Below are 14,724 nucleotides of genomic sequence, written 5' to 3'. Positions count from 1 at the left end.
CTTTCTGAAATTCACATATTGGCACATTGTATTGGAGTAGACTTTTATATTTTACTAGTGAATCATGCTGTGGTTCAATAGCAATTGTCTTTCAGGCTGCTGCAAGGGGGTAATAGCTTCAATATATACAGTGCCTAGGGAAATTCTAGGAAAATTCAGTGTAAAAAGTCAATGTTTCTTCATTTTTCTACTCAAAAGGTACTCATTAAAATAATTTAGGACATAAAAAGAGATTTAAAAAGTCATCCAGCTGCATATTTGGCTGGAAAGAAAGAAAATACTGAAAAAGCACTCCTTGCCTTTTTTAGTTTTCCAAGTTTTGTTTTAATGTTTCATTTACACGTTCACCTGCACTGCTTTTGATAATCTAGAACCAGAGGCAAAAAAAAGTATCTAAAAGATCAATATTCAATAGCCCTCAGATTTAGATTTTGCTGGAAACTCATGACTGCTGCACCAAACCCTTCTATGTCACATTCCTTGAATGGGAAAGAGGAATTGAAAGATCTGACTCCTGTCAAATCCGTAAGCTTGCTTCTGCTTTAGAAATGACTAACAAGACAGGAAGAGATCAGTGACAGCAGGATATTTTTAACCAGCAGTATAGAAATGACAGAGTTGTTCCAGAAAGCCCTTTTTATGACTTATCTTTTCACATTTTGACATTGAAGAATATCCTGAAAGCCAGGGGAGCTGTCAGAGCAGCAGCTGGAGCAGATCCAGGTGTGCTGCCCTGGAAACCAGCCCTACACTGACAGTATTGCAGATTTTTCCCTAAATCCTCTGCCTCAAAGGCAGCTCCAGGGATGTGGAYATGGCAGGCTGAAGCTTGGCAGCTCTGACCTGAACCCCACCACATGCAACAAGATGGTGTGGTTGGAAGAGAAGAGCAGTGCTCTCTGAAAGGGAGCACTTGCCAATCAGGTCTTATCACTATATTAGCATCGGCTATAACTTTGAACAAAGTTTTCCACCTGCTAGGATGAAATTTCATCTCTGTGGCATCCGATTGCTCACGCTTACCTAAGAGTACCCAACGTCAAGATACTAGCAGGATATCATGATGAGAAATCAGAGAAAAGAACAGAAACCTGAATAAATTTTACTCCAAAACAACTGTCAGAGTAAAACAGAATCACCYGGGAAATCATTCACAGACTCTTGGATTTACTTGTCTGAGAGACACGTTCAAGGTGCAAGCAAATTCCTCTTTCTGAGTCGATACTGTAAAGTGTTGGTCTGAGATCAGACCAGTTCTGCTTTCAATCAGAAAACACAGAGAGGAGGGAAGCAGGCAGCGAGAGAGCATGAAGGAGGGCTGGAGTGGTGTAAATAAAAGTGTGAATTCTTTCGTTCCCTCCAAATCCCATTCTATCATTGCTATTTTGTCAATGAAATGCCTGCTGAGATGTTGATCATCTGGGTTCCTCATGCTGACCAGACTGCTGGCATCAGCTCTGCATTAAGGAGCAACTCTCTAAAGCAGAGATGCCAACGCTGGTCTGGAGTTGGTTTTGATGTTAGATGGGAAAGAGGAGAAATTATGATTTTCTGCCTACTTAAACRAAAAAATATTTTCCTCTTGGTAATATGTACACTTCAAAAATTTTTGTCAGTTAGTCGTATATCAAGATTCAGATTTTAGACTTTCTAAAGAGGTCCCAGAACTGGGTCCTTTTTGTACTTCAAAAGCTGCTCTCTCATCTTCTGCACTCATAGTTCTTTTTTAAGATGTGCAAGTAAGATATTTGAGCCCATACTCTTAGTGAGCGTTTAACAAAAAMTAAAGGTTATGTTGTCAATTTTGTATACACCATTATTTGGGCAACAAAAAAAACAAAAGGAATGGTTTTCATGATGATTTTTATTTTTGAAAAGAGAAATGATTATTCATGCACAGAACGCCTACACATATAAAACTGCAAATATAACTTCAGGTGCTGGTTTTAATTCATAATTCAGTGTGACTATGTTCTTAGAGATGTTATCCATAAAATACATTGTAATGTTATGCTCGTTCCTACAGATGCCTCTAAGAAGCTTTGCTAGATAATCATACTAATGTGATTTTAGATCTAGTTCTATGCCTATCCTTCYGTTTGTGACATCAACTATCCTTTTTGTATCTAGAGGCTGTAGATTAGATTTGTGGAGATACCTTTATTTAAAAACTTGTGTGACTGTAARTTTATTAATATCTCTATAATAAAACTTTTTGCTTGACGTGGAAGTAGCTGAATGTCAACACTGACTGTAGYAATGTAACTATTTTTCTTTATGTATTTATTCTGTGGATAGCAACTTCCTCTGCAAGATTTAGTTTAAAAGTGATGCCAGGATATTGAATGTAATATTGAAGTTCATGCCTATATTCTCATTTAATGACTTTGATGCAACAGGCTGGGTTCTCACTGAATTTTATTTGGAGCTATACACAATATATGACATATATAGCYGGTGCTATAGCATCTGGCTTTTATAGCTACACTATTTCCAGTTTGATATTCTTGGACGCTGYGGATTCTAGTGTTAGAAAATTGTGCATTTGAGAAGAGTTAGGTATACTTAAAGCACACTTTGGATGAAATCCATGAAAGTCTTCACTGAACCAGTGTAACTGATACAGCAAAAAAGCTACAATGTGCTGTGGAAATTTGTATGAAGCTCCCGTGGAACTGAATGGCACAAGTCTAATAATATAGCTCCTGCTATCTTCACTTCAGAAGAAAAAATGCTATATCTGATCTATCTAATTCTCAGACTGAAAGAATGATGCTACTTCAGGAGCTACGGTTGTAACTCCCACACCACACAACACGTGCAGTGATCAGGCACTTGGCCCTTGAAAGCAGGCAAATATTTCTAGAGCGTCTTGTAAAAAGCTGTTATGCAAAAAATAAATCTGAGCTTCATCACTGTGGAAAAAAAATACTATTTTAAGACTTCACAAAGCTAAATCTTTATTTTAACTGTGTAAGTGTATGGCTATTTATTTATCAACTAGCCTACTATTGTGTATATTTTGAGTATTGTGTATTTGTTAAAAACTGCAGTGAAATTTCAATTCAATATTTAATTATCTCTTCTTGAGACAGAACTGCTTATATGACATTTTGCTGTTTTCCATAAGAGATTATKTCTTTCTGATTCTTTCATTACTAGTGAGACACAGTGATACAGTAAAAGTGAGTGAATTGGTTCAGCCTAACTCACTCTTTCTGGAGAAATTCACACAAACTACTAAACAAGAGATGATTTAGGAGAATTCTATTTTTTTCCTAACCAGAATATTTATAGACTCATTCTGTTATTACATATAGCTTACRAAGTTTTGCATTAATATGACTGTGAAATCATTCAGTGCTGAGTCAGAAAAACATGTCTGATTAATGTACTCCTTCTTTAAAGGAATAAAAAAGCATTTTTGTCTTTTCGTCCAAAAGGAACATTTTGCAATTCTTTCATGCATGCCATGTAGAGATCAATTTGTGACAGTTTTGGTTGTTACTCTAATAAAATGTAAAGCAAGATATTACAAATTCATTTTTTTTAWCAGGCACTTTAACACAAAAGTTTTGTTCCCTTTGTAGTAGAAAGATAATAAGCAAGCTGTGTTCGGTGAAGCAAAAGTGGCTGCCTATAGTCTAGTGGCTAGAACACTTAATTGGGAAGGGATTCATGTGAAACCTGTCCCTGTTTTAGGCATTGTTTRTGGATTTTATATTAGACAGCATTAAACATAAAAGAATAAGAAAGAAACTTAGGGGACWCCAGAAGACACTTTGCTCTTCACCAGCTTAATAATTTCCCTTGCTCACTGGGCACTGCCTTGTTTACTTTGCTTTTTACATCAGTCACTTCCACTTGGACCCATCCTTGGGACATACAGTGCAAAAAACCTCAATCTGTTCTGATTTTCCTCCACTCTGTGCTTGTGAAACTCGCTGTCCTGAGCAGAATGAGATTCGCATGGGTTGAATTCCCCACAGACCAAACTAAGCTGAACACCATCCTCCCATTTCTAGGATAAATGCTTGGTCACTAGCACCAAAGACAGATGGCTCCCACTGGAGCATCCTGGCATTTGTAAATTTGGAGTACTGGGAAACTCAAACTTTTCATTACATTGCACAAGAAACCTGGGTTCCCAACTCTGCAAATGAGGAGGAATGATTGCACAGGCTGGGGGCCAGCTGGCTGGAGAGCAGCTTTGCAGAGAATTTCCCAATGGACARTTTGAACATGAGCTGTGCACAATGTGCCCTCATGGCAACAGCACCCTGGGCTGCCCTGGGCTGAGTGCTGCCAGTAGGTCAAGGGAGGTGATCTTTCCATCTTTCCCTCTGCTCTGCTAAGACACATCTGGAGGGCTGTGTCCTCACCTTTGTGAGCCATTTGTTCAGCTCCAACAAGCTATTCAGCTCTGWTGACTGTCCTGATATGAGGCTAAAAAAACACTTGTTCCTTCTGATAATATGCATACAACTCACCTCCATGTCATCAAGTATAAGCCCACAATTTCCTTATCCTAATTTTCTCTCATATACTATCCCAGTTCATTTCTCTACCCTCTGTAATTAGGAATTAAGATGAAATGATGTATATATAGAACATTGGAAGCAATGGCCCCTTGTAGCACTAAKCAGTTGTCATTTTTTCAGTAGTTTGAAAAGGATTTAGGGGTCCACTGAAATTTAAAGACTCCTATTTATATTAATAAAAATTAAATGTACATATTTGAGTTTTAAAAGAAAACTTGAAAATAAAACGCCAGTGTGATCTTTCACATTATCTTACTCAGGCATGACCTTTGGAAAATACCTTTATAGCTCTGCTTTTCTTTAAGATAAAAATTGTATTTCAGTAGCTCTTAGACATAACATGTAGATGAATTCATGTGTGGCTTGGGAATATCTGCTTCAATTTTTAAGTTTTATAAAGTTGAAAGTAAATGAAGCAAACCTTGCCAGTGACAGCTTTTGTCAAATAGTCACCACAAACAACTTTAACAGCCACTTTTACCCATTTAGACAAAATCTCTTTCTAAAAACAACTTTTGCACTATYGCACTATTTAGAAACACAACTGTCCCACTGAAGCAATACTAACAGAGCAATAATTATAAATAAAAAGTAAAATAATAATAATAAATAATAAATAATAATTAAAAAGGAAAGTTTTGCTCTTTGGTGCTTTTTTTCCATTAATGGAACACAGCAACCTGTTCAGTGATGTCACTCGGTACCAAATGAGTCCAAGGAGATTGTGTGGCTTATTTTATGTATTTCTGCACCACCAGAAAAATGCTTCTTCACACAAATGAATTTTCTTGAATGATTACAGAACTGAGAAATAGGTGCTCTTGTAAAAAGGCAATGTTGGTTTAATTTACATRATATGGGGGAATTTTGTGACATGTACGTACAATTTTATTGCTGAAATGAAGTATGTATACAGCTAAGCAGGGAAAAGAGAAAGGCATTTGATACAGTTTCAGATTGGTATGGTGGATGGCACAGTGGTCTATACAATTTCAGAAGACTGTTACTTTTCAGCATAGGTATATGGAATATTTTCTGAGAGCTGCCATATCTTTGGTTTTATTCTGGTATCAGATGTTTTCAGAACTTTGTATAAGAGGGAAATATCAATATATTCAACAACATAGCTTGTTATTTCCCTGCTATCATGTGAAAAGAACAACCTACGTGTTTCTGAGATGTCTAGGAAGTGACTGAGACAGATCTCAGCTTCTGAGAGGGAATCTGATCTCATCCTTAATGTAAACACTTGAAAAGATAAGGAACTTGTGAAACTGTGTCTGGATGAGTGTATTTAGTGTCAGTCTGCTGGTATGAAGTGCCACAGAGAAAACGGGAACGACAGCGTACTCACCCTTGTCAGATCGCAGCTGCAGAAGTTCATTAATCTAAAGCTGTGACTGCTTGCACAGATGTGAAGAGGATATAAATAACAACACTGAAGACTTTGAGATGGGTAGTGTAGCTTCTGAATATTCTGAATTAGAAAATGCTGCTGCTAAGAATTATCTGCATTCATAAGCAAATCTCTTTTCTCTTTTTAAATYTGCAATTATTTTACTTATTTGCATGAATGTGATTTTTTTTTTAAACGGGTTATAAAACACAACCAGATAGTTACTCACCGAGTGAGGAGTACACCTGTCTAAGCCATGAGCTGTCAGCTTCTCCAAGAGAATGCAGTGGGAGACTATGTCAAAGGCCTTACTAAAAATACTTGCTTTACCAAAGACCATAAAGATGAATCAATATCCATGATTACTTATGTCGAGTTGCTTATAGAACATTTGAAAATAGTTTATTTCCACAGAAAAGCCATGCCAGATGGACGGCCACAGTGAAATGTTTAATGTCATCTAACACAACTAATACATTCATAACAATGGAACAAGGAAACTTAACCACCAGGTGATAATATTGGGCTGGGATGATTTAATGACAATACAAATGTATTTTCTTTTATGTTTCTGAACAAAAGGAACAAGAATTAAGATATATCAAGAAGAATTTTTATTTTGAAATGTTTTCTGAATAATAATGCATCAAGCCATCTAAATTTCCATCTATTGGATCATAAAGGCCTAATACTTATTATGACTTCATTTATTTTTCTGTCATACAAAATGGGACTTTAAGTACATCACTACTTTAGCTTGACAGTGAAGGATTTAGGATATTTGAGTAATTGAAAACAAGATAGGGAGTCTCTTGCTGTCTTTTTCTAAGAGCATCTTAAAGCAGCCTTTCAAACTTTCAGACATTCGCTTTGGTTTCTGAATACAGATCTCCCATTCATGTCTTCCATTTTGACTGCTTTCTCTGTCTGCTAAACTGATCTCTTGATTATATTCTGTGCCTTTCTACAAATAAACAATACTTTCCTTCTCTCTTCCTTGTTTCCTTAGGGATGTTAAAGTTTGATCTTATGCAATAAGAAATACATTTGAAGGACATTGTTGTTAGTGTATCAAGCCTGCTCTAGGCAGACCTGCAAACTAGGTAGGTAAATTTTCTCAACCACAATTTCTGTTCCAATTTCAATTCTGAATTCCATCACTCAGATATGAATAATCAACAAGAAAAGAGTCTCACTCCATGTACACTTCTAAATCATATTAACCAAAAAGACTATCTGATTTTTTAAAGAAATCCTTTGGATTTGTCTGCTTTGGGACCTTTTTACCAAGAAAGTATCAGCAAGACTACTCTGCCTTCTCTTCCCACTCAACCACCCAGCTAGGGGCAGAGGTWGAACAGTCAGTGGGAGGCTGTGGCACAAGTGCTGAGAGGAGGAAAAACACTGCTGAAGATCCAGAAAGAGGTGACTTTTTTAGAGCAGATCCTATACTGTAGGTGCTGGAGGAAGGAGTGCTAGGAAAGTGGACTGGAGGACTGGACCGAGAAGAAAAGTCAAAGGCAAGACAGCCTTCTGAGCTACAGAGTGGGGTGAAAGTAGAGGACAACGCTGGAAGACAAGAGTTTATCTATATAATAAACTAAGTAACAAGACGAGACACTGTAACTCAACTATTTACATCACCAAATTGTTAGAGAAATTGAGATTGACAGAACCATCCCAAATCAATGGCTGGTGAAGCTGGTATAGCCAGGTGATGTTCCAATAGATATTCTGAGTGTACCTATCCTGTTTGAGAGGATGCACAGGACAACAGCTATTCAAGAACAGTTGGCCTCAATGCCAGGAATATTAACAGTATAAACACAACCAGAGGAGGACCAGAAAGGAGATGAGGAGTGCTATATTCTGCAGAGGGGAGTGCTCTATTCTGATGGCGAGAAGAAAGGAAAAAGAAAAAAGCTCCATTAATCCTCCACAGATCTTTTAATTCATCTCTCCCTGTGATTTCCTGGAGCCCACTCTGCCAACCCAGGAGATCTGAACTTTGCAGTCTCCAGCCTGGAGGACAAAGTGGTTTTCTTGAGGGATCACCCCTGGAAGATTCAGTATGCCTTGGACTCAAAGTGTCTTTGGGAAGTGGATTTGCTGTGCAGGGTGTTGTGCTTCTGTGAACATGGTAATAAGGTTTTTCCTAGTCTTTCTCATGTTCAAGTCTGCTATGTTGGAAACAAATTGATGCAAGAACCACTTCTGATGCCCTTGACTTGATTAGTTCTGCCATACTTTTCTTACCTCGCCTTAGGATGGTTTAGGATGGTTTGCGGCCATTGCTCTAATCATCGTAATGCTTTGTTCTGGGCACAGAAAAGAAAGAGTAAGTCAGGAGACACTAACAGAAGAGCTGGGATAGAGATTCATATGCACAGACCATATGGAATCAGCATGAAATCTGCCTTTCAGGGAAAGCTCATGAAGGAATCTGAATCTTGGCTTGTGCTGAAAGCAGGTTCATTAAACCCACAATCTTAGCGTTTTCCTTTGGATAACAGTCATGAATCCAATACCTTTACACCTAGGTCTCCCTGACTTGGCACAGTTATCGTTAAGTTTGTGCACTTGTGCAGACCATTTCCTTTCCAGCTTTGATTCAGTAAGGCCATCAATACCTGTTGAAGATGCACTGCGATACATCAGCTTTGAGTTCCTGCATGACRTATCAGTTACAGCACTGTCACATGGACCCTCATTGGTCCCCATCAATTCGGCCTCTGCCTGGGTTTCTGTCTGAGAAATGAGTGTTCATCTGGTGCCCAGAACAAAGCGTTATGATGATTAGAGYGATGGCCACCAACAAGCTCCCTGAGGCCTCAAGATCCTTTAGGAATATGTGTCTCCCTCTCTGTTTCAGCCTATATCTCTCTTAGATTTCTCTCCAGAAGTAAATGCACTTACATTCACCACTGGATCATTTTTTCAGAAGCAATGCAGGGAAGTAACACAACAGAATAACACTCTGCAGAAATGTACTAGAGCAATGTTGACCTATGTAGATTAAACTTGCTTGATGGAGCTTTCCCCTGCTTTTGTCACAGTGAGGAGCACAAAAATTAGTCTTGACTTGCTCCTTGGGCTCACACTGACATTTGGAGTCTCTTTAGAGTTTGAAAATCTCAAGAATTTCGGGCAAAAAAGTTAAAGGAAAGCAAAGCTGCATATGTTTTGGCAAGTTTAAATCACAATTGCTTTTACTGCATTAAATGGCTCAATCTCTCTGCTGTGTACAAGTCCCTAATCCAAATAAGCAGAGGAAAAAATTGTTCAGTCTGCCAAGACAAAAATGCAAGAAATAACACAAAATATTGATGATCGCTTATGATAAATTTCTATTGAGTGTAGGGTAGATGGATGCTCATTTTCATTGGTTAAAGATATTATTATCCAGTAGTTTGGATATATCCAAATTGGATATATCCAATGAAGAAACAAGTACAAGTCTAAAATAAATGACATCCATCAAATATTGAGTACTTGTGAGAGATATGAGTTCCCTGTTTATTTTGAATTTATATCGACTGCAAAACCTTATGATGCAGGTCTCCTGCCGAGTCTGAAGCAGAAAGTGGTTCTGTTACAATGAAACAAACCTATTTTGTTTATAAAGATATTTCCCTTGAAATACTGGTCAAAAATCATTTGAAAGAAAATGTATTGTAGTATAAAGCAGCTCTCAGAAAATTTGAGATAATAGATCTGTGCAATATATCACTGACATATTTGTGAACAGACCACATCTAGGAGAAAACTACAGAAAAAATACGGTGTATTTAAAGGCAGTCTGTGCTGCATTCAAGCTGACATTGTCATTCAGGAGGACAATGAGTAGAAATTATGAAGGGTCAGTGAGTTATTCAGCACACAGGATGTATGTTTAGAAATGAAATGGGAAAATACAAAACATTTAAATCCAAAACATCTATTAGATGAAAATCAAACAATCTGATCATCACACCAAATTTACATTTTCAAATATTTCCATTGCATCACACTGATAATCTGGAAAATAATCACAGCGGTTTATATTCTATCTTTCTCTGTGTATGAACTGTCAGTGTTGCCATCTCAGTGAGGAGACTGATGAAAATTCAGATGATCAAATGATAGTCCACAAATACTGTGACACTCGCACTTTGCTTTATATCGTGTCTTCCCAATACTGTCATCCCTTATTTATCAGTCTAGTAGACTTCAGATAATTAGCTCTGTACCACCAATATTTTGCTCAGGCTGAATATATATGAGATCTATCATGTATGCGATATATGTGAGAATACTAAATACAATTACTATAAGTAGACTAGAACTTTTCTAAAATAATAATATATTGTTATCAAAGTGACAGTTGAAGATTCTATATAAATAAAAAAATTCTGTTTGAAATGCTGTTTGAAACTTACTAACTAGTAGGTTAGTATGCAAATATGGAACAGGTTTCTGGAAATGGGACTCTCTCATTCATTCAGAAATCTTTGGAGAAGCTGAATACTTGCTTGTGTTTGCTATACAAATGGCATAAGAACAAAGATGTATGGTATCAACACTTCGTAGAAAATTTGAGGCTGATAATCAGGAGAAGATTCCTTTTATTCATTAGAAAAATGAGATTCTTGAACAGCGTTCCATTAAGAGCAGCATGGACTAGAAAGTAAAAGAAAACTCTTTTTTATTTTGAAGATGGAGTTGATGAATTTTGATGACCTTCCAGGCAAGTGGTTCTTTGACAGTCCAAAGCAGTATTTTTGTGTGTGTACGTCCCTCTCCTTGATAAGTCCTCTGAGTGTTACTTTGACCTCTAAAATGGGATGAGAAAGACCATATATTTTCTGATATTTTCTGATTTGGCAATGAATTGTAAAATATATGATTAATACCTAGGTGTTTTGCCTGAACAGCAAAATCTCTCTGCAAAATTGTATCTTTATGAGCTCTGAAAACTTAAAGCTGTAAGATTTTGGGGAGAAAAGAGTAATAGAAATGCTGAACATTAGAAGAGTTTCCGAAACCTCTTATTTTCCTCGGGTAGTCTGTAAAAGAGAAACAAGTGATCTGGAGAAGAGAGGAAATTTTTTTCTCTAATTAAATTATAAAACATTGTAAAGGTCAAAGTGATAACTTACTGCATTACCTTTTATAGAATGACTAAGGATTATTTTATGAAAAGGATTGTAATATGAAGAGAAAATGTCACATGAATTATTCCTTACCAGAATGACTTGGAGTGGTATCAGCTAATCTATCATTGCTACAATCGTCATAATGTCATTTTTCATAGTTCTTTCTCATAGACTATACTGGAAATTAATCAAAAATTAGAGGCATGTTTTACTGATACGAGAACGGAAGGGCAGGGCAAAAACTCCTTCTGCTTCTACATCTGTTACTATCACTCCTATCAGAACAAAAAAAAAATAGATCAAAAATTGGTTTGAGATTTTCTGAATTTCAAAACTTTTTTCAAAGCAATGACATGAACTACGTAGGGAACAAATACTCTCATGGCTGGTCCTCCTGTTGAAATGAAAGACAGTAGAAAGAAAGGTTTGTGTAGCATGTTTGTGATTCAGCATAAGCATTGTTATGAATGCTGGCAAACTCAGCAAGTGAAAGCAAAGATATTGCAATAAGGTATGTCTGCTTTAATACTACCACATCAAACCAAAAGATAAAATTCAATAAGAAATATTTTTATCTGACTTTTATCTCAAGACTGTATCTCAAGCTGCTTTCTCTAGTTCAGAGCTTTCAGATTTACTCTGAACAAGAGTTTCCAGACCTAGATCACAGAATGACAGTATGACAGAATGGTTAACGTTGGAAGGGACCTCTAGTCCAACCCAACCTACAGCAGACTCTACAGCCCCCCTGGGCAGCCTGTTTCAGGGCTCTGTCACCCTCACAACAAAGAAGATCTTCCTCACATGGAGACGGATATTTTAATTTATGTCCATTACYCCTTGTTCTGTCGCTGGCCACCACCAAGAAGAGATTTAAATGGCTGAAAATTGTAGCTCAGAACTATCTCGTCAGCTTCTCTTCAAACTTGAGAGAAAATTCTTCAGGACTTTAGGGAAGTAATGGTAGCTATTGCTAAAGCATTCTTGTAATTGTGCATGTTTCCAAAGTCAAAACCAATATCTCTTTTAAACCAGCTGCTCTCTTTTACCCCTGTACAATTCCAACTGACCCTTGTGTCACACTCTATTCACTACATTTGAAAGTTTTTGAAAACAAAAATGCACCAATACAATCTACAGTCTTCTTTTCTTTTTAAGAAATGAGAGTTCATAAAGGMTAAGRTTTTGTAGAAGCCACATTATAAAAATCTGTCCTAAAATGAAGAAAAGTCAGAAAAACTTCTCATTGGTGTTATGATGGTTGGGATGTCGAAATCTCCATTACATATTTTCCTCAGAAAACTTGAGTAGTTTTGCCTATAACTACAGGCTGTGATATCCTCACAGGAAAGAAATTCTTCCTCATATGCAGAYGGAACTTCCTGTGTTTCAACTATTGCCCCTTGTCCTGTCACCGGTCACCACTTAGACAAGTTTCGCCCCTTCCAACCTGTGTTCTCCTCTCAGATACTTAAACATTTTGATCAGATCTCTTCTCAGTCTTCTCTTCCCCAGGCTAAACAAGCCCAGCTCACTTAGTCTTTCCTCATATGATAGATGTACCAGTCCCTTAATCACTTTTGTCACTCTCTGTTGGACCCTGTCTAGAAGCTCCACATGCCTCTTGTCCTGGGGAGCTCAGAACTGCACACAGTACTCCAGGTGCAGCCTCACCAGAGCTGAGTAGAGAGGGGCAGAATCAACCCCCTCAACCTGCTGGCATCACTCCTCCTAATGTAGGCCTTAAAGGTTTGCCTTAAGGCTCCAAAGCCTTAACCACACCAGAGTCTGTCTCAGCATGAACCACTTTCCACTCCTTTTCCCTCTCTTCAGCTTGTACTTCCTCATTAACAGCTCAGTTTGAGGATAAGCCAAGGAGGGTCCTTGATTAATGATTATACATGGGCTATTTCAGCTGCAGTCTCCTTCACACCACATAAACAGCAGATGTGCTCTGAGCCAAATATCTGGATGCTTCAGAAATTACTTTCTTCAAATATCACTTTTTGATCTTCTCATAAACTTGCAATATCAATATAAATTGAAAGTTCAGAGACAGAGATGTGACTAGATGTGGCAAGGCCAGATCCCGTACTTACTGTCTCCTGCAGTGCAGGGGTAAATTCTTCCATACAATCAAATTGACGGAGGGCAAATCTTAATAATAGTTGGCTTGGGGATCAAGATCTAAAATCATTACTCACAACTAAAAAATATTTTTTGTTGAATATTCAGAAAAGAAAAGACTACATCCATAGAGAAGTCATGGAACACTTGCTGGTATTCTGCAAGTTTCATGACAGTATTGCAGAAGTGGCTATTGTATGCTCCATAATATATTTCTTATGCAGATTATAACTCACAATCCTGTTGAGAAAATGGTAGTTTATTTCAGTCCTGATGCTAAGTGGCAGTCTCAATACTTATTGAGAGCTATTGTGGATAAAGACCTGTGAGTTGCTGTGTGCTGTTAGCTAAATAAATAGAATGAAAACAGTGAATTTAATACGCCTGTCGCTCATTTGAAATAGTCCCCTTCCATTGCTGCAGGCTCTGAGGATGCAGTATAAATATATCAAGTCTTACATATTATGCCTGAAATTCATTCAATTCATCTTTTCTTCAAATTCTTTCTCTCCCTGTGTAAGGTATTTAGACTTTTTCCTGCTGTGGAGATTTACAGCTGATGAGCTTGTTCTAGCACAGGGAGCAGTACAGCAGATACCCAAGTAAGCACCGTGCTACTATGACRCTGGTCTCGCAGCAGGGATGCCCTCAGAGGAGTCCCCAGTCCAGGGGATTGGCTTTACCCCTGCCAGAAGACCAGACCATGTCCTGTGACTCGCCCATGTCTGTGACTGCCCAAGTGTCCAAGTTTGTKAGCTGTGCAGGACTGAGAATTTGAGTGGTCCAAGGCAGGCTCTGCATCTCCTCAAGGAAGACTTACCTTTGGAAGCTGACAGGAATTCTGCTGTCTAACTCAGTTAAAACTAGACAACATGGAAGCTGTCAACTACATCAGCTCTTTCCCAGTAGTTCAGGGTAATACTCTACTGGTAATGCAGGGAGCTAAGAAGGACTACCAGATAAATCTCAATTTCTTTTGGACATGTGAAGTTTCATGGAGCAAAAATAAGGTTTTGTTTCCCTAGTTTTGAGGGAAACATTCCTGATTTATAAAGGCACAAGTGTTTATTTGAGATTTTAGGCATAGTGAATGAGCAGCTCCAAGATTTATCTTCTTTTCACTGGGTGAAAATTCAGATGTCAATGATAACACTTTTAAATGTCAGCATTGTCAGCATTGTCCATTCCTTTCATACTCTCCAAGTACATGAGAAAAGAAAGGAAACATCCTATTTTGGAGAGCCAGACAATCCACTTTGAATGAGTGACAGCTCACTTTAGTGCTTCTTGTTGAAGGGGATTTGGACTGATTTCATTTCCTTGTAAGGAAGATCTGCTTTCAGAAGCTGGGAAGATGATATATTTGATAACTCCAAATGACACCGTCTCAGTGGCAGATTAAGTTTGTCATAAAATGGTTTGACATTGTAATCTTGATCCTACAGTCATTGAAAGCATACCGTATGACACGTTCAAAAGAATCATAAATGTGGTGAAACTGATGCCAGTAACAGCTGATTATGTT

Source organism: Nothoprocta perdicaria, unplaced genomic scaffold, assembly GCF_003342845.1.
Source record: "Nothoprocta perdicaria isolate Ctin4 unplaced genomic scaffold, notPer1 scaffold_122, whole genome shotgun sequence".
Classification (NCBI taxonomy): Eukaryota; Metazoa; Chordata; class Aves; order Tinamiformes; family Tinamidae; genus Nothoprocta; species Nothoprocta perdicaria.
Note: the sequence above shows the minus strand (reverse complement) of the source record.